The 24,174-nt window shown below is 46.8% G+C and overlaps 1 protein-coding gene across 2 annotated transcripts in view; it reads left to right on the top strand.

The window, feature by feature from the left end:
- Nucleotides 1-24,174, top strand: part of LOC143984130 (class I histocompatibility antigen, F10 alpha chain-like) — a 174,296-nt gene that overhangs the window by 85,123 nt on the left and 64,999 nt on the right. The gene's annotated exons all lie outside the window — the stretch shown is intronic.

Here is a 24,174-nt window from a genome sequence, read left to right on the forward strand (position 1 = left end):
AGAGAGAGAGAGAGAGAGAGAGAGAGGAGAGAGAGAGAGAGAGAGAGAGAGAGAGAGAGAGAGCAGCATGTTGTGTAATGTCCATTGCTGGATGGTGTACCTGCTGGGTGAGCTTAAACCACAATAAGACTGTAGCTCTGTTTGGAGCCATGAACTTTTACCTAATAAGCCTGTGTGCTGATGAACTATGAGCTGTACCTGTGTGCACATCCAAATGATAAGACAAGTCTGTCTGGTCTTATGTTTTTTTTTCCTGTTTTGCTGAATAAAAGCCACTTTTATTTTACTGGACTGCCTCTGAACCAGCTCTTCACCCCTCTGATCCCCTACAATTGGTGGAGCGTGCATCAGGCAGTTTGAGGGGTCCAGTCTAATCCCATGTCCTGAGTTAAAGCTGCACAGACAGTGAAATCTTCTGAACAAGCCATGGAGGATGTGGTTAAGCAGCTGGTACTGGCTAATACACAAGCGCAGGCCTGCAATCAGGAGGCACAGGCCCACCATCAGGAGGCCCAGCCGGCCCTGGTACAAGCACAGGCTTGGCAGGAGCAGATCCTGGTGCAGACAGTCGCTGTACAACAGGAAACAAATCGCTTACTGAGTGAACAGATAGCAAGATTACAAAAGATGGTGACCCAGCAGGCTGAAATTATGAAAAGGCAGTGCAGCGGACCCTGCAAAAGATGATGGCCTTAGACAATGTGGAAGCATACCTAGCTATGTTTGAGCGGATTGCAGCAAGGGAGGGTCTGCCTGATAAAGACTGGGCAGATGTACTGGCTCCTTTCCTGACCGCAGACCCCCAACAAGCATACTGTGACTTGGCCCTGGAATCAGCGAGCGATTATAAGCTCCTGAAAGCAGAAATCCTAGCAAGGCTGGGAGTGACTGTCACTTTAAGGACGAAACCGTGTCCATGGCTGGCGCTTTGACAAGGCTAAGCCTGCCCGTGCGCAGCTCTACCACTTGATGCACTTGTTCCAAGATTGGCTGAAACCTGATGAAAAGGCACCCACTCAGATTGTGGAAAGAGTCGCGCTCAATCATTTCCTGCATGGACTACCCAGGGAGCTCCACCGATGGGTGGCTCAGTCCGAGCCTCAGTCACTGGATGAGATGGCTGCAGCTGTTGAGCGTTACAGTTGTGAGGAAAAGTTCCAGGAGAGTCCCTCTGTCACAAGAGAGCTGGCCCAAAAGGGAATGCTAAAGAAAGCAGTTGAGGAGGATGGTTCGGGATTGGGATTGCTTGTTGCCTCCCTTGTTGTTTGCCATAAGAGAGGTACCCCAGGCCTCCACGAGGGTTCTCTCCCTTTGAGCTGTTTTATGGGAGACACCCCTATGGACTACTGGATATAATGAAAGAGACGTGGGAACAAGAAGCTTCCCCGCATCGAAGTGTGGTAGAACACATGTCTCAAATGCAGGACCGAATAACAAAAGTTATGCCCATAGTATGGGAACATTTGCAGGCTGTGCAAAACGCCCAGAGTCGTGTATACAACCGATCTGCCAAGATTAGAGAGTTTAAACCTGGGGATCGGGTGCTGGTCTTAGTACCTACCGTCGAGAGTAAGTTTCTCGCCAAGTGGCAAGGACCCTTTGAGATCGTTGAGAGAGTGGGCAAGGTCAACTATAAAGTCCATCATCCCACCAAACGTAAACCCTACCAGATTTACCACGTCAACTTGATCAAACCATGGAAAGATAGACAGGTTTAGACAGTCAGTCTGGAAGTCCCGGAAGACCCTGATGCTCAGATTAAGAAGGGAGTTTTTGCAGAGGAATCAAGACATTTTTTCAAACCTACCGGGCCTAACCTCAGTAATTGAACATAATATCATTACAGACCCTGGCGTTCGAGTAAACCTCAAACCAAATTGCCGGAATATTGTCTCGGCCGAGCTTAAGAGTATGTTGGACCTCGGGGTCATTGAGGAGTCCTCAAGTAGCTGGTCTAGCCCTGAAGTCCTTGTACCCAAGCCGAATGTAACCTGGCGGTTCTGCAATGACTTTTGCAAGTTAAATGAAGTCTCCAAGCCAGACGCGTATCCCATGCCCTGGGTCGATTTAATTAATCAAGAGATTAGGATCAGCCCGGTACATCACCACTCTTGACTTGACCAAGTGATATTGGCAGATCCCACTTTCCCCAGAGGCTAAAGAAAAAACGGCATTTGCCACACCCGAGGGCTTATGGCAGTATGCCCGAATGCCATTCGGGTTACATGGGGACCCAGCCACTTTCCAGAGGGCCATGGACTTCGTCCTGAGACCTCATAAGGAATTCTCTGGAGCCTATCTTGATGACATTGTCATCTTTAGTAAGGACTGGGAGAGTCACGTACCAAAGGTCCAGTTGGTCTTGGAAGCCCTCCGAAGGGCGGGGTTCACAGTGAACCCGGAAAAGAGTAAGGTTGGGTTGGAGGAGGCCCGCTACCTGGGGTATGTTGTAGGCAGGGGTGTGATTAAGCCCCAACTAAACAAGGTGGAGGCTATTCAGAAATGGCCCCGTCCTCTCACAAAGAAACAAGTGCGTTCTTTCCTTGGCATTGTGGGCTATTATAGGAGGTTTGTCCCCAACTTTGCCAGTCTAGCAGCACCTCTGACTGATCTCACGAAGGGAAAGAATGCAACTGTTGTTCGGTGGAGTGCAGAAGCAGCGCTCTGCCGGCTGAAGCAAGCTTTGTGCCAGGAACCAGTGTTGGTAGCTCCCGACTTCCAAAAAGAGTTCCTGGTACAAACCGATGCCTCAAAATTGGGTCTGGGTGCAGTACTGTCTCAGATGATTGGAGGGGGATGAGCACCCTGTTGTGTACTTGAGCCGGAAGCTCACACCAGCTGAGAGGAATTATTCCATTGTGGAATAGGGAGTGTCTCGCAATAAAATGGGCTGTGGAGACACTCCACTACTACTTGTTGGGCCAACCCTTCAAGTTAGTTTCAGATCATGTGCCCCTTAAGTGGATGTCCCAAAATAAAAATAAAAACTCCAGAATCACCCAGTGGTTCCTTGCTCTACAGGACTTCAGGTTTGTAGTGGTACATAGACCAGGAAAGGTACATCTGAATGCGGATGCCCTTTACCGGGTCTACTGCTACTGGAGTTGTGGTGTCCAGACCCGTGGCCTGGAACAGAGGGGGGGATATGTAGAGGGTCAGCCTGGGGCAGGGTTAAGAGGGGGTTAATCAAAGAAGGCAAGTACTTCCCCTTCAGACCTGCTTATTATCATGTGTGCTGAAAGTGTCAGTGTGGAGCTGTTGAGTAGGAGAGAGAGATAATAAGAGATAATATTGTCTAATATTTTGTTGGTGTTGTATAACATTTTGAGCCGCAGCTTGTCACTTTAGAGATAGAGCAGTATTTTCTTTACACCATGATACACACACATGCACCCCCCCTCCAAGTTCCTTTTGTGGAAAAGGGGACACCCCCCCAAATGGGCGGACCCCCCTCCCCTACAGACATGAGAGATATTTAGTCTAAAGTGAGTGAGCGGGTGGTCCCCCTGAAGCGATACCTGAGCCTGCCCTCGAGAAAAACAAGGAGAAGAGGCAACCCTTCAGCAGCTACAAATCCCTCAATGGACCGGAAATGTTGGTGGTCACGCTGAAAATGACACGAACAAGCCTCCACAACACAAACAGGAAACACCTGATCCACACCTCCACCCCGATACCTGAAAGGACCGCCCCTAACAAGAATGGCACGCCCCCTCAATGTGAGAAGAAATGCCGACAGGAAAGGAGGACCAGGGGCATGCCTTTTAAAAGGCGAGGCTCCTCCTACAAATTCAGGCTGGCCTGCGCCCTGCCTTCCTACATGTCTGTAACCAGTGTAATCCCACCCAAAACTGATAGGTCAGTTAAGGTCTCATTTATAAGGGCTGAGACTCGCCCTGTTTGGTGAGCCCCTGTCCTCTGCATCCACCTCGGAGCTTCACACAGGCAGCCTATAGAAATAGCTGCAGACACAGGGGCTACACAGACACAGTTGTATGTGAAAATTTGATATGCATGCATTAATGGGCGCATGGATGCAGAGGCACAGTGTCTGCTTTTCCATTAGTGCACTCACACATGTATGCATGTCAGATCATGACATACAACTGTGTCCATGCAGATGTGGCATCTACAGGCTCTGAGGTGGATGCAGATTTTTTTTACCTTATTGCGTTCCCTGCATTTTAATATAAAAACATGTTATCATTTGCTGTGTGCCCGCCCCAAACAGTTACCTGAGTTCTGTATTGCATCTGGTCCCTCCCCTCTCACCGCTCTCACAGGCTTTGCTGAGGCAGAGGGAGCCATTGACTTATAAGGCTGTCAATCAAATCCTTTGTGCAAGCCTGCATGAGTGCCCCCATAGCAAGTGGCTTCATATCAGGGTGCACAGAGAAAAGGAGTCTAGAGTGCCCAACAAGGGAGCCCAGAAGAGAAGGTACAGGTACGCTTTCTGCAATACCATTCCACAGAGCAGGTACGAGGTACTAGTTTTGTAACACGCCAACAGATGGCAGCACAAGGCTGCCCGCACAGTCACAGGGAGCACCGACCATCATATTTGTCCTGTGTACATCGGGAGCTGTACAACTGGTGCTATTCTGACCACGTGTGTTACCACGTCTGCTATTTCATCATAGACAGCAAGTTAGAACAAAGAGCAAATGTGAAATTCTGCATGAAACTGGCCAAATCTGCCACAGAGACATTTGACATGATTCGTCAAGTTTACAACTATGCTTTAATGAGTTACTTGAGGTGTTTTGAGTGGCATGCATGCTTCAAGAGCCGAAGAACATCATTGGAAGACTACAAGAGATCAGGAAGACTGTCAACGAGCTCAACCTCCAAAAATGTTGAAACCATTCAGCCACTTGTGATTTGAACATGTGTCGTGTTGCTGCCAAGTTCATCCCCACGGCACGCTGACTGAGTTCTTGGCAGGCTTTGACGCGGTGTTCCTTCTGCTCCTGGGTCATCAGCCGGGGACACCGCAAACTCAAATCACCTCGAATGACTCATTGCAGCATCGCCGTAAACTTGCCAAATCATGTCAAATGTCTTTGTGGCAGATTTGCCCAGTTAAATGCAGAATTGTTTGTTTATATAGAAACATAGAAAACTGAGGGCAGAAAAAGACAGTAGTAGAGTAGTCCGAGTCTGCCCATTTTCTTGTTTTAGTTTTTCTGGGTTTTTTTGGGGTATTTTTTTTTTAAATGTGTTGTCCGAGTATAGATCTATGTTTATCCCAAGCATGTTTGAAGCCATTTACTGTTGACTGTCTCACTACCTCTGCAGTTAGTTTATTCTAAGCATCAACTACCCTTTCAGGAAAAAAATAATAATTTTTTACTTACCAGAAATGGCTATTGCTAGGTAGATCGTCCTAATCTGCCACTTCCTACACCACGGTGATCTTCATTCTTTGCGTTGTCTTCTGAGGAATGGGAAGCGCTGTGTTCTGGGAACTGTGTGTGTCCCAGAACACAGCCAACCATTTAAAAAAGTGTTGCGCGACTCTTGCACATGCACCATAGGAAATGGGCACTGCCTGTTTCCCTTAGTTCCAATGGCGGCGCTGGGACCCAATTCGATGGATGGATCGGCCCTCGGACAGCTGACATTGCGAGCACCCTAGACAGGTAAGTGTGCTTATTAAGTCAGTAGCTAAAGTGTTTGTAGCTGCTGACTTTTATTTTTATTTTTTTTCAGCTGGCCCTCCTCTTTAAGTTCCTGAAGTCACTCTCAATATGTTTTATCTCTCTAAACCTTTCACCATTTTTGTTTCCTGTCTCTGGACTCGTTCAATATATCTTTCTGTAAGTGAGGTCTCCAGAAGTGAACACCGTATTCTAAATGAGGTCTAACTAAAGATCTATATAGAGGAATCAGGACCTCCTTCCTCCTGCTGGTGATCCCTCTAGTGATGCCTCCTAGAATTCTATTAAATTTTCCCACTGCCTGGCCACACTGTTTGCTAATTTTGCAATCATCTGAAAGTACCCCCAAATCTTTTTCCTCTGTAGTGCCGGCTAACACTGTACCCCCAATGTTATACTCTCTCAGGGGATTATTTTTCCCTAGTTGCATTATTTTACATTTTTTGATTTTGATTTTTTGAACTGCAGTCTCCACTGCCTTGAACACTCTTCCAGCAATGCCAAATCATGTTCCATGTTACAGACACCTCGAGGGATATCAACCCCATTACACACCTTTGTGTCATTAGCAAAAAAGACATACCTTACCCAACAAACCTTTAGTTATATCACTTACATAGAGACTAAATAGAACAGGACCCACTACAGAGCCTTGTAGTATCCCGCTAGTGACTGGTCTCTGTTCTTAGTGAACATTTAGAACCATACACTGGGATCTATCCTTCAGCCAACTACATATCCACTGAATCACCCAATGGATAAGTCCCAGCTTATACAAACTTTTGTATTAGATCATTATGTGGAACTGTATCAAATACCTTGCTGAAATGAAGATATGCTATGTCCACATCACCACTCTGGTCCAAAACATTGGTAATATAGTCAAAAAATACAATGCGATTAGTCTGACATGAGCTGCCCTTAGACCCCATTCACACCTGAGCGTTTTATAGCTTGAAGCCTGAAGCTACAAAACGCTAGAGGGGAAAAATTATATTATTCTCAATGGAGATGGTTCACATCTCCATTACATGTCGCCTGAAGCTCAAACAAGTTCCGGACCCTTTTTTGTCGCTCAAATTGAGCAGATTTGGGCGTTTTTCTTCTTTTAACATTGGTGACCTTTTGCCCTGCACAAAATCGTGGTAAAAAACCGCAGCGAATCTCGGTAAAAAACGCTGCAAAAAACGCTACGCTCAGGTGTAAATGCAGCTTAAGTAAAGCCATGCTGCTTTGGGTCCAGCAAGCTGTGTATTTTTATGTGATCAATGATCATTCCTTTTCAGGAATGATTCCATTAACTTGACTACAATTCATGTTAAACTCACTAGCCTGTAATTGCCAGCTTCTACCTTTCTCCCCTTCTTGAGGATAGGTACAATATTAGCTGTCTTCTCCTGTTAGAAGAGATTGATTAAAAATATCCATTAATGTTGCAACAACTATATCTCAAATTTCTCTGAGGCGGCGTACACACGGGCGATTGTCTGCCCAACTAAGTTCGTCAGACAATCCGACAGACAGTCCGCTCAAACTTTTGAATGAACGGACTTGCCCACACACGGCACTTTTTGAGCGGACTAATACGGCAGACTAAGTTCGCCGTACTAAGTCCGCCCAACTTTTGAAATGAACGGACTCGCCCACACACGCGGAGGAAAGTCCGCTCATTTCGAGCGCGTGTCAAGGTAGGCGGGGCCCGCGATGGAGACGTCGCGGGCCCCGCCGACTGAAATGGACTTAAAGGGGAACCCCAACGCCGAAAAAAATTGGCATGGGGGTCCCCCCAAAGTCCACAACAGACCCTTGTCCGAACACGCTACCCGGCCGGCCAGGAAAGGGGGCGAGCGAGCGCCCCCCCTCCTGAGCCGTACCAGGCCGCGTGCCCTCAACATGGGGGGTGCTTTGGGGAAGGGGGGGCCGCGCGGCCCCCCCACCCCAAAGCACCTTGTCCCCATGTTGATGAGGACAAGGGCCTCTTCCCGACAACCCTGGCCGTTGGTTGTCGGGGTCTGCGTGCGGGGGGCTTATCGGAATCCGGGAGCCCCCTTTAATAAGGGGCCCCTGGATACTGGCCCCCCACCCTATGTGAATGAGTATGGGGTACAATGTACCCCTACCCATTCACCTGTAAAATAAAAGTACCAAAAAAAAACCACAACACACGAGATAAAATATTTTATTGCACAGCTCCGGGGGTCTTCCGTCTTCGGGGGTCTTGTCCCCTTCTTTGGTTCTTCTGCCGGGCCACCGCGCCTTCTTATAGCTCTTTTAGAGGCGGTGGCCCGGTCTTCTGTCGCTGCTGTCGCTGTCGCCGCCTTCCGTTCTTCTTCTTCTTCTTCTCCAGGAGATGTTGACACGACGCTCTCTCCGGCCGGAATGCCAGAGCCGCGCTGCGCGGCCACTTATATAGTGACAATGAGGCGGTGTCACATGGTATATGTCACATGGGTTGGTCACATGGGTTGATGTCACATGGGGACTATGACATTGTAAGGGGGCGGGGTCACCATGTGACCAACCCATGTGACATATACCATGTGACACCGCCCCATTGTCACTATATAAGTGGCAGCGCAGCACGGCTCTGGCATTCCGGCCGGAGAGAGTGTCATGTCAACATCTCCTGGAGAAGAAGAAGAAGAAGAAGAAGAAGAACGGAAGGCGGCGACAGCGACAGCGGCGACAGAAGACCGGGCCACCGCCTCTAAAAGAGCTATAAGAAGGCGCGGTGGCCCGGCAGAAGAACCGAAGAGGGGGACAAGACCCCTGAAGACGGAAGACCCCCGGAGCTGTGCAATAAAATATTTTATCTCGTGTGTTGTGTTTTTTTTTGGTACTTTTATTTTACAGGTGAATGGGTAGGGGTACATTGTACCCCATACTCATTCACATAGGGTGGGGGGCCGGTATCCGGGGGCCCCTTATTAAAGGGGGCTCCCGGATTCCGCTAAGCCCCCCGCCCGCAGACCCCGACAACCAACGGCCAGGGTTGTCGGGAAGAGGCCCTTGTCCTCATCAACATGGGGACAAGGTGCTTTGGGGTGGGGGGGCCGCGCGGCCCCCCCTTCCCCAAGGCACCCCCCATGTTGAGGGCAAGCGGCCTGGTACGGCTCAGGAGGGGGGCGCTCGCTCGCCCCCTTTCCTGGCCGGCCGGGTAGCGTGCTCGGACAAGGGTCTGTTGTGGACTTTGGGGGGACCCCCACGCCGATTTTTTTCGGCGTTGGGGTTCCCCTTTAAGTCCATTCCAGGCGGCGGGGCCCGCGACGTCTCCTTCGCAGGCCCCGCCTACCTGGAGACGCGCTCGAAATGAGCAGACTTTTCTCCGGGCGGGAAAAGTCCGCTCATTTCGAAAGTACAGCGGACTGGCACACACACGGGCGGACTGTCTGCTCAAACCAAGTTTGGACGGACAGTTTTACGGAAATTCCGTAAGACTTTGTTCGTCAGACAGTCCGCTGAAAAAGTCCGCTGAAGCCCACACACGAGTGGACTGTCCGCTCAAATGTGTTTCGGCGGACTAAGTTGGGCAGACAGTCCGCCCGTGTGTACGCGGCCTTATGACGCGTACACCCGATCGGAATTCTCGTCGGAAAAAGCTATGATGGTTTTTCCAATGGAATTCCGCTGAAACCTGACTTGCATACATATGGTCACACAAAAGTTTGCTGAACTTTCGACCATCAAGAACGTACAACGCTATGACGAGCCGAGAAAATGAAGTTCAATGCTTCCGAGCATGCATAGGAATTTTGCGCGTCGGAATTGCTGTAGACGATCGGAATTTCCGATCATAACTTTTTCCCTCTGAAAAATTGAGACCATGCTCTCTTCTGTCGAAAAGCTCTCATCGCTCCTTTGCTGGCCGAATTTCCGATCGTGTGTACGTGGCATTAGAACTCTGGGATGAATATCATCAGTGCCCATTACTTTATTGAGCTTTATCTGAGCCAGTTTCTCTGCTACCTCTGTCTCCAGGAATCCTAAAAATTAACCATCATTAGTAGAACCAATATGACATGTTTATTACTTTAATTTAAAAACAAATGCCTTTACAAATGCTATAAAGTTGAGGTTTGGATATGACTTGTTGTGCAGAGTCACATTGCTCCAGTTTGGAAAATACAATCAATATTTAAACAGTATAACTACCTGCCGACAAATCATGTCCCTGGTGCATCGCTGGATTTTAAGTTATACCAGAATGATGCAGTTTTCTGGAGCCGATGGGCAGCTGTCTTGTAAAAGCAATCCTAGTGGCTAACTAGCTGCTGGATTGCTTTTACAAGCAGTGGGATCTCCCTTCCACTGGGAGTTCCAATTGACCAGCTGGCACCCCTGCTTGGTTGATTGCACAGCCAAACAATGACCGAATCGGCTTTGTTTGGCTCTGATATGGTAACCCGGAAGCGATAACCTTACATCATCATTTTCAAAAATCAGATGTATTTACCCCCGATCTTGGTGAGACCACATGCTTTTAAGTTCAGAGGAGGGATCTGAGATCCTATAGTCCTCAGGTCTCCATAAAGAGTACCTGTCACATTCTATTGCTCTCACAATGGGTTTTTACATTCTTTGTGAAAGCAATAAACATGCTAAAAAAAATGTAAGTGAAAGTGTAAAAAAAAAAGTTAAAGTGCCCCGTTCTTACATTCTTGAATGCATTCAAACAGCGGTCATCCCACACAAGTGAGGTATCACGGTAAATGTCAGGTTATGGGCAGTAATTCTGGGACCAGACTTCCTGCGTAAATCTAAAGTGGTTACCTGTAAAGAAATGACTGTAAACAACCCTGTGTACATGTAGTGATAAGATAACAGAGAGGAGAGTTCAGGGGCAGCTGAAAAAACACCCAACTGCTCCTAAATGTCCTTTTATCAGCAGCATTTTACATGAAGCCTTAATGCGGAGTTCCACTTTCCACTGTTTGGAATTCCTCCCCCCATCACATTTGGCGACTTTCAGGGGGGAGGGGGGAGTAGATACCTGTCTAATCCAGGTATTTGCTCCCACTTCCGGGGAAAATCACTTCACATTGTGCGACAATCTACGCAATGTCTGGTAAATCCCCCCCTCCTCGCTGTCTTCTGGGAGACATGCAGGTCTAAGAAGACAGCAGGGACTAATCAGAACGTGCAGCATGACTCGCACATGCACAGCAGGGAACCAGGAGTGGAGCCGAAAGTCTTCACGGCCTGGTTCTCTCTCCTGGAATGGCGGCGGCAGCTGCCGATATCACGGGCTCCCTGGACAGGTAAGTGTCCTTTATTAAAAGTCAGCAGCTACAGTATTTGTAGCTGCTTACTTTTTTTTTCCGCTGGTGGAACTCCGCTTTAATCTCTACCCATACCATGTTTATACATTAATGTTAGCACAGATATCCATAAATCTTCCCATTGATGTTCGCTCTCTATGCGTTTCATGAACAAGGTTCAACTTCTTCAGAATATATTTGCAGAGAATCTAAAATGATACAGGTAACAATTATTAATAAATTATATTACAATGTATAATCCATATATGACTAATATTCATTACTTACACAAATGTACAACAAGACCAATAAACACACATATAAAACAATTGTTGGGCATCACCTGCTAGTTGGACATCCCCCATATGGAGCCGCTGTGTACAAGTCACATGGGGTGTTACCCCCAATCCTGCCAAGATGTATGTAATAATTACACTCATATATGAGGAGACAGCCTTGGAAATTAAATTAGCTAAATTTTACCAGAATTGGGTCACTAATAAAGGAAAAGGAAGTCCTGAGAATTGGCTCCAGTTTCCTGGATAGAGCTTCAAGTCAAAATGTCAACAAATTTCCAAATTACGAGGGGGATGTGCGATTATAATTCATAACTTTTTTGCAAAATGTGATCTAGCAATGAGAATGGTGCCACACCGATCATTATAAATGTATCTTTTTATTGGTACCAATAATATTACATTTATTCATTGTTTTTTTTTTTTTTCATGTAACCTTTTCATGCTTTTTGTATGAAAAAATTACTAACAGATTAAATGATAAGGTTCCATCTTTATTCAGTATCTAAACTGAGCTTTTTTGCTTTCTTCTTGTGATTGGCAGTAGGATCTTGAGATCCCTTTTGCAGTTGAGGGAACCGTGTAAAAATGTCCATCACCACTATGATTGGTGGTTCCCTCCACACCATTGGGAACTGCGGAAGGCATGAAATTTTCTTCTTGTTTAGACAATGATGGAGAGAAGTTGCACACAATGAGGGGGCCCAACTCCTGTCCTGGTCCCCTATTTTGCATCCAAAATATAAGTGGTTTGCCTTTTTTATCACTGCCGTCATACTGCACATTGGGGATACAAATATGACCTTGCCACAAATGTAGCCGAAGATATCTGCATTATTTACAATTTTCGAGGCATCTTGGCTTCTGAGGGAAAATATTACACAATTGTTCCTTGGATATGTTGGGCAATGATCTGTTCACAATCAACAGATGGAACTGTATGATGTGTAGATCTGACCAAGACAAATGTACCTTGCAATAAAAGAACAATAAATTACAGTGTGGTAATCTGTAGGCTCAAAGTGAAGATACATTTATAAATTTCCATGTGGTTCCATCTTCATTGTTCTACCGTTTCGAGGCATCATAATCATCAGACACCTTGTAGGCAAATCTACTCGCCTGCTTATAAATCTTTATTGTGAAATATCTTGAAAACTTTACCCAACCAGCACCTTTATCACCTGTTTTCTAATTCATTGAGTAAAATATGTAAGAATTCGCACATTTTATCTCAGAGGTGAATAATTCCCCAAAATGTGTAGACTTGGTATTATCCAACAGCTTTATGAAGCCTTCTACAAAGGTAAGTACAATATTCTGTATATACAATATATACATGTTTATACATTATATAGGCAGGTAATAACATTGCCCATTAGGGGTGCAACGGATCAAAAAACTCACGGATCGGATCATTTTTCTGATCAGCAAATTATTGAATTTGCAAAAACCTGTGAAAATTCCACCACCATATAGTCCCCACTATAATATCCACATCATCTTCCCCACTGTAATATCCACATCTCCCCCACTGTAATAGTGGCTGGGTATGGATGAGTATCTCTGGGTATCACCGAGTATTGCAGAGTATTGGCAGGGTATTGCAGAGTATGGCAGGGTATTGGCAGAGTATGGCAGGGTATTGGCAGAGTATGGATGGATGTGACTGCAATTGTCACAGAGCAGCGCTATGGGCACTACAGATCCAGCCCACAGCGCTGCTTCCATCTGATCTCTCCCCTCAACTGTACAGATCAGTACACAGAGGGGTGAGAGGAACCGGCATCATGACATAGCGCCGGTTTGTTTACAGGTGATCGCTCCGTCATTTGACATGTGATTTGTCGCACTGCAGATATGTGAACCCAGGCTAACTCTATTGATGGTGCCAGTAAGTATAATCAATGATCTCATTCCTGAGGAACAAAATATGTGGGTATTTTACACTCAATTCTGATTGTTCATTCATATAACTGTTGTGCTTTTTTAGGGACAGTTTCCCGCACAATATTTATTAAGTAATTTTTAACGAAGATATTTTTAAGATACAAAATCAATCTATATGACACAGTCTATACATGTGAAACGTATTCACGGAGACGAGTGATCATACAAAACAGTTACATTTATTGGTTGACAAAAGACAAATATTTACATGGTTGACAAAAGACAAATTAAAATATCGATTGTGTCACATGAACAACTTGACAATTAATGGAAACACCCACAAAATGGGAGGTTCATACTTTGGACTTAATTATCACCATTATCACTTCTCGGTAGAATCAATAACCTTGTGATAATTGACAATTAAACAGAATGTCTGTATTTCACACATCCAACCGTTACTATACTGCAGGTAAGTAAGTGGTTAACAATGTGAAATAAATTAGACGTTTGTTTGTCAATAAAATTGGCAACTATGCAAAAAAAAAGAAATTTATAATAAAAATAGAATTTAGAGAAAAATCTAAAAGGCGATTATTGATTCGGGAGAAAGATTTTCAATAATCGAATATTCAAAACATCAATATTTAAGAGAACATAGAAGATATAATAAACAAATATTTACCCATTCCAAATATGGCTAATAGTGTGTATTGTTGGTTACCAGGATTTTTAAGATGGCTGCCAGGGCATTCAACAAGGATTCTCTTACAGAGGAATTACTTTGTGTGACCTCCGAGTTCCAAGGAGCAGGGATCTTCATGAATGTAAAAATGTGTATTCATGCATGGTGCATGAGTATCAGTTTGTCTGGGAGTCTTCCAGTGTCCCTTCTCAGGGTGGGTCCCTAAGCTTTTTCTCTGACCATCTTTTGTGCTTCTTAAATATACTCTTAAACAATAAGATCATAACATTATACTAAGTTCTGCCCAAAAGGTATGTGTTCCCTCCTCATTGGCAGGCCAAACGTAATGATTACCTCTCCCTGGAGCCTCGTGATTTTAAGGTGTAGCGGGGTCTCTTCAAGGACTATAAAACTACTGTTCCCAGAACCCCGCTGGTTCCCAGGATGTTGAGTTATGCCTCAAAGACTTATGGGGGAGGAAATATAAGGAGGGGGAGAGGCCTAGTTCTTCCTCTTTGGACACCCCCCTCTCTTCAAGCAAGAGGAGATCTGTGCTGATGCACAAGGCCTGAAGCCTGGGCCTTGTGCTATTTTCCAAGGAGCTTTCTGCCAGCCTAGCTGCACCTGAGAGACATTTTCTCATTCCTTGCTGCAGTACACCAGAAGGATTGAAGACTCAGAGGTCGGTGGATTCCTGTTCCTAGACGAAAAGGCACAGAAAACGGACTTGGACTTGTCCGGGTGGTGAGAGCTGTTTAAAGACAGATGCTTTATCTTTATTATCACTTTGGATTACAAAGTTGTTCTTCAAGTGCACCACCGAAAGATTGCTAACGAATATTGTTTTACTGGACTTCCATCTAGATCAGTCAGGCCTGACTGTATAGGTAGAGAATGTTAGTTTACCCATGTGGGGAAGTAGCTGAGAAAGGGCAGCGTTAGAGTTGCATAGCAATACTTTATTATGCTGATTACTCTGTTTATCTTTATCACTGGTTACTGCAGGGACCTGTTTATGTGTTGCAATCCAAATGTTCGATTCATGTTATTCCTTTTATAAAAACAATAAGTAAAGTCAGTTATATACTTTCAAGGATTGTCTATGAGCTTGAGTTATCCACCCACGCACACACACATATTTAGAGTATAAGTGATTTAATGTGTATTGCTAGATACTAACTGTGCCAAAGTGGGTAGTGCAGATTGCCGGGGGGTTGGCGGAGCTGTGCTCAGGACCCAAACCAAACTTGCGGCCCTCTTAAGTGAGGGTATCGCTATACGTGGGGGCTCGTCCGGGATTTCTGAGACAGCGGTGAACACTCCAGAGGTACCGGCATGGACCCACAGGGAGTCAGAGCGTGGTGTGAAGCGGCTAAGGCCGACCCAAGTCAGTCAGTGGTCATTAGCCTCCCAGGGAAGAAATGGTCGACTGAGACCGTAGAGGAGTTAATGAAGTCAGTGTCCCCAGACCATGAACCATGGGTGATGGAGATAAAATCAGACCCAGACATCTCATATCAGTATGCGCTAGTGGAATACTGGGATGGGATGCCAGAGGCTTGCAAGCGCAACCGTGTACGGACACAAGACAACAGATCCTTTAGGTTGGCGCACGCAATAAAGGAGGAGCCTTCGCCAACGGGATCACCGCAGGCTGCGGCCCGTACCTCACCCGAGAGTCTCAGATCAGCACCGACCACCCTTAGCGCAGAACTGTGTGCTGTTCTGGGGGAGATTGTGGCCCAGTGCAAGAAGGATCCCACAGATTACCCGATGTCGGGGTACAGAAAACTCCGGATGTTTTCAGGGAGGAAACCTGTACCTTCGGATGAAGAGGGATTTGAAGAGTGGTTAGATAGCGCAACTCAGGCACTAGAGGAATGGGAAGTTCCAGAGTGCAGAAAGAAGCAGAGGATTGTGGAAAGTCTAAAGGGGCCTGCTCTAGAGGCCGTACGCAACCTGAAGATGAGCAGGACAGACTGTAATGCGCAGGAGTACCTAGATGTACTACAGACTGTGTTTGGTGGGACAGAGAAAATCTCTGAGCTTGCTTATCAGTTAGAGCATTGCTACCAGAAGAAAGGTGAAAAACTATCAGACTACATGGGACGTTTAGATAAAATCCTGCATAGGATGATCCTAAAGAAGGGGATCAGCCCAGGGGAAGTAGATGAAGCCCGTGCCCAACAGGTACTGAGGGGAGCTCAACCCATGGATCCTATTGCATGGACACTACGTGCCCGACAGGATGGGAAGAGTCTGGAGTACACTGACCTCATCTGAATGATCAGAGAGGAAGAGGCCCTACTGGAAGAGAAAAGGGAAGAACATCTCACCGAGCCCGTCAACCAACCGGTAGCAATAGTTACACCGGCCATGACTCCCGCTAGAGATAAGGAGCTGGACACTTTGAAGTTACAGATGTCCCAGGTGATGGAGATGTTGACTGCTATGATGGCGAAAGGTCAAGGGGGAGCCGAGAAACCAAGTCCTAGGAGGGAGTTGTTTCCAGATACACCAACACCAAGCCCCACTCGAGACCGAGAAGAGATGCTATGCTACAACTGCGGGGGCAGTGGCCACTTCGCCAGTAGATGTTCCAGTCCCAAGAAGAAGAAGATAGATAACCACCAGCCGGCGGGAAACTTCAGAGGGCCCCGGTGAGGGAGTCAACCGGGTGCCCATGTCTTTCAGTGAACTCCAAACTGAATAGAAGGAAGAGAGAGAGAGAAAACCAGACCCCTCAGAAGGAATGTCTACAAATAAGAGACAATAACATCCCTCAGCGGGTTTGTACTCCCATTACTGTGGGGAGGGTCAATGCATATCAGACTCGAAAGAGAATAAAGTCTAAAACCAACTGGATGAAGACGGGTCCCCAGAAGAGGGTGGCCTCAACCCGGCCCTACCCAGAAGAATTGGTCGGCCCATCCCCCACTGTCTCCATCCAGGTGGAAGGAGTCTACACGAAGGCCCTCCTGGATACTGGAGCTCAAGTGACTTTGTTGTACAGAGACTTCTATGATAGGCACTTGAGCCATTTGCCTATACAGAAGATAGAAGAGCTGGAGATATGGGGCCTGGGAGCTCAGAGTTTCCCCTACGATGGTTACCTGCCCATAAAGCTGACCTTCGATCCATCTGTGGCGGGGAAAACAGAGGTGTTTGACACCCTGGCAGTTGTGTGTCCTAGACCGTCCGGGGCCAGCAAGATGTCCCTCATCATAGGGACCAATACGGATCTGGTGCGAAGACTTCTGACCCCTCTAGTGGAGACGAGAAACCATCAAGATCCCAATATCCATCCCATGCTGAAGACAGCCTACCAACGGTTGGTCCTAGAGCAGAAGACCCCAGGAGAGGGGATAGAGAAGGTGTGGAGACTTGGGAGAGAGGGAGTGGTGCTGCAGCCCGGAGGGGTAGCCTGCCTCAGGGCCACGGTGAAGCTTACCTGGGAGCAGCCTGGCCCCTTTGTCATGCTGGAATCCGATCCAAGGGAGGACCACTCAGGCCTGAAAGTGATACCGGAAGTGATTTCAATCAAGGCCCTGAAGAAGGCTCGAGGAAGAGTCCCAGTGAGTGTGAGAAACCCTACGGAGAGACCCATAGAGATCCCTGCCAGGATGCTGTTGGGGCAGGTGAGTCCTGCGGCCCCAGTCAGCTGGTCAGAAGTAAAAGGAACGGGTGAAGGAGACGATGTTTGGGAGAAACTTTCCATGGAGAACCCGGACCTACCTGGAGCCTGGAAGGAGAGAGCCAAGGCCCAGCTGACTAGATGGGAGAGGATTTTCTCAAAGGATGAGTTTGATGTGGGATGTGCCAGGAGTGCCACCCACCGAATCCGCCTCCAAGAAGACAAACCCTTCAGGGAAAGGGTTAGGCGGGTCCCTCTAGCTGATCTGGAGGATCTGAGGGAGCAGCTTGCAGAGTTGAAGAAGACTGGTGTGATTCGGGAGTCTAGAAGTCCCTATGCCTCCCCCATAGTGGTGGTCAGAAAGAAGAATGGGTCGTTGAGGCTTTGTATCGACTACAGGACTCTCAACAGGAGGACCATCCCTGACCAGTATACCACACCGAGAATAGAGGATGCCCTACAGAGTTTGGCTGGTGCCAAGTGGTTCAGTGTAATGGACCTCAAGAGTGGGTACTACCAAATCCCCATGCACCAGGAAGACCGAGAGAAGACAGCTTTCATAACCCCAGTGGGATTCTTTGAATTCAACAGAATGCCTCAGGGCCTGTCTGGAGCCCCTGCTACCTTTCAACGCCTCATGGAGAAGACCGTTGGAGACATGAACCTCATAGAAGTCCTTGTGTACTTGGACGATATCATTGTCTTCGGGAAGACTTTGGAAGAACATGAGGCCAGGTTGGAGAAGGTGTTGAGAAGACTCAGCGAAGAGGGACTCAAGCTTTCTCCCGAGAAGTGCCGGTTTTACCAATCCTCTGTGAACTATCTGGGACACATAGTGTCTGAAAAGGGAGTGGCTACAGACCCTGAGAAGTTGGAGGCAGTTACCTCTTGGCCAAGACCGACAACAGTCACAGAGCTCAGATCTTTCTTGGGGTTCTGCTCCTATTATAGAAGATTTGTGGATGGGTTTGCCCGGATTGCCAAGCCACTAAACGAATTGCTCAAGACTGAAGGAGAAGAGGATGGCTTGGGACCTAGGAGGGCCGGTGAGTCGGTTCAAGATCAGTGGAACCCAAGGTGTGAAGAGGCTTTCCGAACCTTGAAGAGGAGCCTTACCACGGCCCCAGTCCTGGCCTATGCCGACCCCACAAGACCATATGAGCTACATGTCGATGCCAGTCATGAGGGCCTAGGCGGAGTGCTCTATCAAGAGTATGAAGGGCAGCTGCGACCAGTGGCCTATGTGAGCCGGAGCCTGACTCCCTCGGAGAAGAACTACCCCACTCATAAATTGGAGTTCTTGGCCCTCAAATGGGCAGTAGTAGACAAACTGAAGGACTATCTCTATGGGGCGGAGTTTACCGTAAAGACAGATAACAATCCTCTGACCTACCTCTTCACTACTGCAAAGTTAGATGCAACCGGACACAGATGGTTGGCTGCATTATCCGGATTCAACTTCAGTCTAAAGTACAGACCAGGGGCTGGAAATAGGGATGCAGATGCCCTGTCCCGAAGATCTCATGTCATGGTCAATGACTGGGAAGACTGGACCCAGGTAGCACCGGAAGGAGTGCGAGCACTCTGTCAGGGTGCTGAGTTTCAAGCAAGAGGGGGCCCCAGAGCAGAGGAGATAGGAGTCACCGCAGTGGGAGTCCCTCGGCCCTACTGTGGGGTAACTCAACTAGCAGAGGAACTCCTGCCAAAGCTGTCCAGAAAGGAGCTGAGCTATGACCAATTGGAAGACCCCATGGGGAGATTGGTCCTTGAAGCTTTGGAGAATGAGAATCCAGAGGGACTTCGACATCACCCTTCCAAGGAGGCTCGTCTGCTGAGGAAAGAGTTGGATAAGCTACAAGTGCATCAGGGAGTGGTCTACCAAAGGGGCCCCTCTGATAACTCAGAAGATAAGTGGCAGTTGTTTCTCCCAGAGAAGCACCGAGAGACGGTACTAATTGCCTTACATGACCAGCATGGCCATCTAGGGGCGGAGAGAACTTTCCAGCTTGTCCGAAGCCGGTTCTATTGGCCCTGTATGAGGGCAGAAGTGGAGGAATATTGCCGTTCTTGTGCACGATGCATCCAGAGGAAGACTCTACCCCATCAAGCTGCCCCAATGGGCCACCTACAGAGTCAGGGTCCAATGGATCTGGTGTGCATTGACTTTCTCTGCCTCGAACCCGATTTGAGTGGATTGGGAAATGTTCTGGTGGTAACCGATCATTTCACCCGTTATGCCCAGGCTTTCCCCACCAAAGACCAAAAGGCCTCCACTGTGGCCAAGGTGCTCATGGAAAAATACTTTGTCCACTATGGATTACCACAGAGAATCCACTCAGACCAAGGAAGGGACTTTGAGAGTCGTCTGATCCGGAACCTACTGGACTCATTGGGAGTAGAGAAGACCAGGACTACACCTTATCATCCACAAGGAGATGCCCAACCTGAGAGGTTTAATCGGACCTTACTAAACATGCTTGGAACTCTAGAGACAGAGAAGAAGCAACACTGGAGCCAACACATATCAGCTCTGGTGCACGCTTACAACTGCACCACAAGTGATGTGACGGGTTACTCCCCCTACCGGCTCATGTTTGGGAGAGAAGCAAGATTGCCGGTGGATCTGGCCTTTGGCATTTCCCTAGACCATGCCTCTGCTACCTCCCACAAGGGATATGTGGACCGACTTAGACACAATTTGAAAGTGGCCCATGAACGAGCTCAGGCGGCCTCGGACCAAAGGGGAGCCCGCAACAAGAGGAACTTCGATCTGAAGGTTCGAGTGCAAGACCTGCAGCCTGGGGACCGTGTACTGCTACGCAATCTGGGGATCCCTGGGAAGCACAAGCTTGCTGATAGATGGAGATCGGAGCCCTATGTCATTTGCAGAAAGCTACCTGGATTGCCTGTGTATAAGCTAAAACCAGAGGGGAAAGTGGGGCCCTTGAAGACTTGGCACAGGAATCATTTGCTCCCGCTTACTGAAGCAGTCAGAATACCTCCAGTGAGAAGTCCACCTGAATCTGTTTCCATTCTGGATACCCCGGGACCTAGCACTCGGTCTCAGACCTCCAGGGTTAGAGATGGACAAAATTCCCAACGAAGTGAAGGTGGAAGAGGAGAGCTTGAGTGGCTATGGCCTTCATCAACTCCAGAAAATTCTGCCATAGATCTCCCACATACTGAGGATACACAGGGTGGGACACTGAACCCAGAAGCTACAGAGTTCATTCCATCTAGTGGTGTGCCTGAAGGCTGGGAAGATATCCCTAGCATTTACTCAGAAGAGGAAGGAACCGATGTTCCAGAACCAGTGATGCTGTCAGAATGTGTTCCTGAAGTAGAGCCTGTGGCACCAGAGCCTGAAGTCCCAAGAGAACAGAGAGCTCGCCGAGTTGTGAGACCCCCCAAGAAGCTAACCTACTCTCAAATGGGGGAGAGCTCTGAGGACTCTGTTGTGACTGCTAGAAGAAGTGCTGAACGCTCTAATCCTTCCACTGACCATTTGGTGGAGGGCAACCCCAGCTCACTCTCTGGCACAGTTAGGCAGGCCACTCCTGTCAGTGTGACCTGTGGGACAGGGAATCCCACCTCTGAGTTCTGGTGGAAATTCCCTGTACCAACATCATACTCAGCACTTTCAAAATTGGTACAGGATATGTGTTAAAAGTTTATCTTTGGGGACCAAAGAGTTTAAGCGGGGGGAGTGTGTAGCGGGGTCTCTTCAAGGACTATAAAACTACTGTTCCCAGAACCCCGCTGGTTCCCAGGATGTTGAGTTATGCCTCAAAGACTTATGGGGGAGGAAATATAAGGAGGGGGAGAGGCCTAGTTCTTCCTCTTTGGACACCCCCCTCTCTTCAAGCAAGAGGAGATCTGTGCTGATGCACAAGGCCTGAAGCCTGGGCCTTGTGCTATTTTCCAAGGAGCTTTCTGCCAGCCTAGCTGCACCTGAGAGACATTTTCTCATTCCTTGCTGCAGTAATGATAGTAAATTATATAATATAAAATATGTTTAATATAATTTAGAATAATCCCCATTGTATAAAATGGTTATATATGTATATCAATGTATATCTATTAAATCTTTAGTCCATTTAGAAAGGACACAGGTTAGATATATATCAAACAATATCACATACAATTATTATCTATATGGATACATGTATAATTCGGGTATCCAATCAATATTTTTTATCTAAACATAGGTTAAATTCTTATACAGTTATAATCACGATTATATGTTTTTCACAATGCTAATTCGTTGCTAAAACACTTCTATTTATAATCACACTTTCATATATAATTTCTTTATGGCAAAGTTCTTTAGATCATTAGATACTAACATTATAATATCTCTTTTGTGACCTACAAATATCACATATAGTTTGAATTACTTGAAGTACTTTTAAAATATGTCTGACTTGCATATCCCTCTAACACCATGTTTTGAGATGGACTTTGAGCAGTCCAATAAATGTTTAGATGGCTTAGCTGTGCCCTCAAGTCCCTAGAATTCACACAATAGGTTTTGCTGGACAAGGTGTCAGCTATTGAATTTTGTCTTCATGGTTGTATATTGTCCAAACAGTCTTCACTTGAGCACAATGGTGTTTTCTAGTTAAGGATTATTTCCATGTGATAAATACTTAGTCATTCCCTATGCAAGTTTGGGCTTCTCAATCTAACCAACAAAAATAAGTACACATCTTCTTGTTTGGTGATAAGAGTTATCATTGTTCCAGTCTCTTGTTTCAACACAGGGTTTGTAAAACTTTAAAAGATAACTAATCCCCTGAACATTTGGAAAAACATGTGAGATCCTGTATTTTGCTTTAAAGGTCTCCAAGAGGGTAACAGTTCAATAATATCAAAATTATAGTTCATCCACCTGGTGCGATTTTAGGGCTCATTCACACTGTATGCAGTGACAGGACACACAAGAAGCAATTGTTTCCTATGTGACCCGTTCTTTCACACCTCAATGCAGCACATGACCGTACTGCAGGGTGTTGTGAGAAAATGCAGACATACTGCGTCTTATTGCAGCGCACTGTGCTGAATCGCACAACAATGTGGAACAAAGCAGAGCATCACTTTGCTGTACATTGCTGTGAATGAAGTGTACCTTTTGTACATTTCGCATAAAGTTTATACAACAAAAATAGATTAGTGTGATGGGTTGAATTGCGTACCACATTGCCCCTACTACAGCTGATGTTCCCGCAAAATAGCCAATTCATCAATTCAATTACATCACTTCCGGTTACTGTAAACCGTCACTAATTGGAGATTTTGATGACTTGCTGTTTTGACACAACACCGGCAACCGTGTACAATCCGGTACATTGTATTATGAATGGATATTGTTAGTCTGCTCCGATACTAACCAACAAAATTTTCCTCATTACCCATTGTTGTGTCAAAACAGCAAAGTCTTTGCCCTTGTACACACAGTCGGAGATTCCGACGACCAAATCCGTCTGAGTTATTCCGACGGATTAATTCCCAACGGGGTCCGGAAGTGATGTTGCATACACACGGTCGGACCAAGTTGTCGGAATTTGCGGTTGCCAAGAACACAGTGACGTAAGCCGGTTACGGCGGGCCTACAAAAGCGAAGTTCAGCACCATGCCCGGCACCCTTTGGGCTCCTTCTGCTGATCTTGTGTCTATCACGTGTTAGTAGAAATTTGGTGAGAGATGATTCGCGCTTTTCAGATTGGTGATTCAGATCGCTACTGCTCTTCAGTTTCTGCTTGTCTTTGCGTATCTGATAATCAGTGCGTGTAGTCAATAAGTATTTGTTTCTCATTGTGGACTATATCTTGGTATAGTACATTTTGATATGCATTTCTTAGTGTCTGCTTGCTTCTGCTATTCAGTTCGTTCTTTCAGGCCTTGCTGTTTATCGGTGCTTTCTGTTGTCCGTTCTGACCAGCCGACCGTTTTGAAACCATGTTTCGTCTATATACTCGTCGTAGAGTTTGTGCTGTGCAGGGGCTTGGTGTTGGCGTTCTTACTTTGACACAAGCCCGGTCCATGAACAGGGAGGGGAGGCGTTTGTGGACCAAAAATTGGTTGCGCCAGCGTGACCAGTTCTCGCACATGCCTTTGCTCCGTGAGATCCGGGAGAATAATCCTGATGATTTCAGGAATTATCTCCGGATGACGGACCCCATTTTTCACCGTCTGCTGGCTTTGCTGACCCCTTATATCACCAGGCAGGATACCTGCATGCGGCAAGCCATCACTCCGGAGCAGAGGCTCATCGCCACATTGCGCTACTTGGTGACAGGGAGAAGCCTTCAGGACCTCAAGATCTCTACAGGCATCTCCCCCCAGGCTCTGGGGATCATTATTCCAGAGACCTGTTCTGCCATCATTCAGGTCCTGCAGAAGGACTATATGAAGCTAAGTTTGCTCCTTTAACATCACATTCTATGTATTTAATGATTGCTAATGTCTTGCATTTCTTTCCCCATTCCCTACTTACCATCATTGCAATATGCTCCAATTCATATGCTCTGCCCCTTTGTCCTCAGGCATATTTGCCTCACTAACTTCCCCACCATGCTCTTCTTGGCCCATAAAACTATAGTCTAGTCACTTACCAATGTCTTTTGTCAGCTCCATAATATTGCTTTCCCCTAAACACCCCCTATAATGTCTACAAATGTTATGTGTGTGCTTCAATTCATGCAGAGTGACATTTTTTTTTGTTTTTGGTTGTGCCAAACTCATTACGAAC

Source organism: Lithobates pipiens, unplaced genomic scaffold (assembly GCF_037356315.1).
Source record: "Lithobates pipiens isolate NorthernLeopardFrog02 unplaced genomic scaffold, aLitPip1_a1.2 Scaffold_1, whole genome shotgun sequence".
Lineage (NCBI taxonomy): Eukaryota > Metazoa > Chordata > Amphibia > Anura > Ranidae > Lithobates > Lithobates pipiens.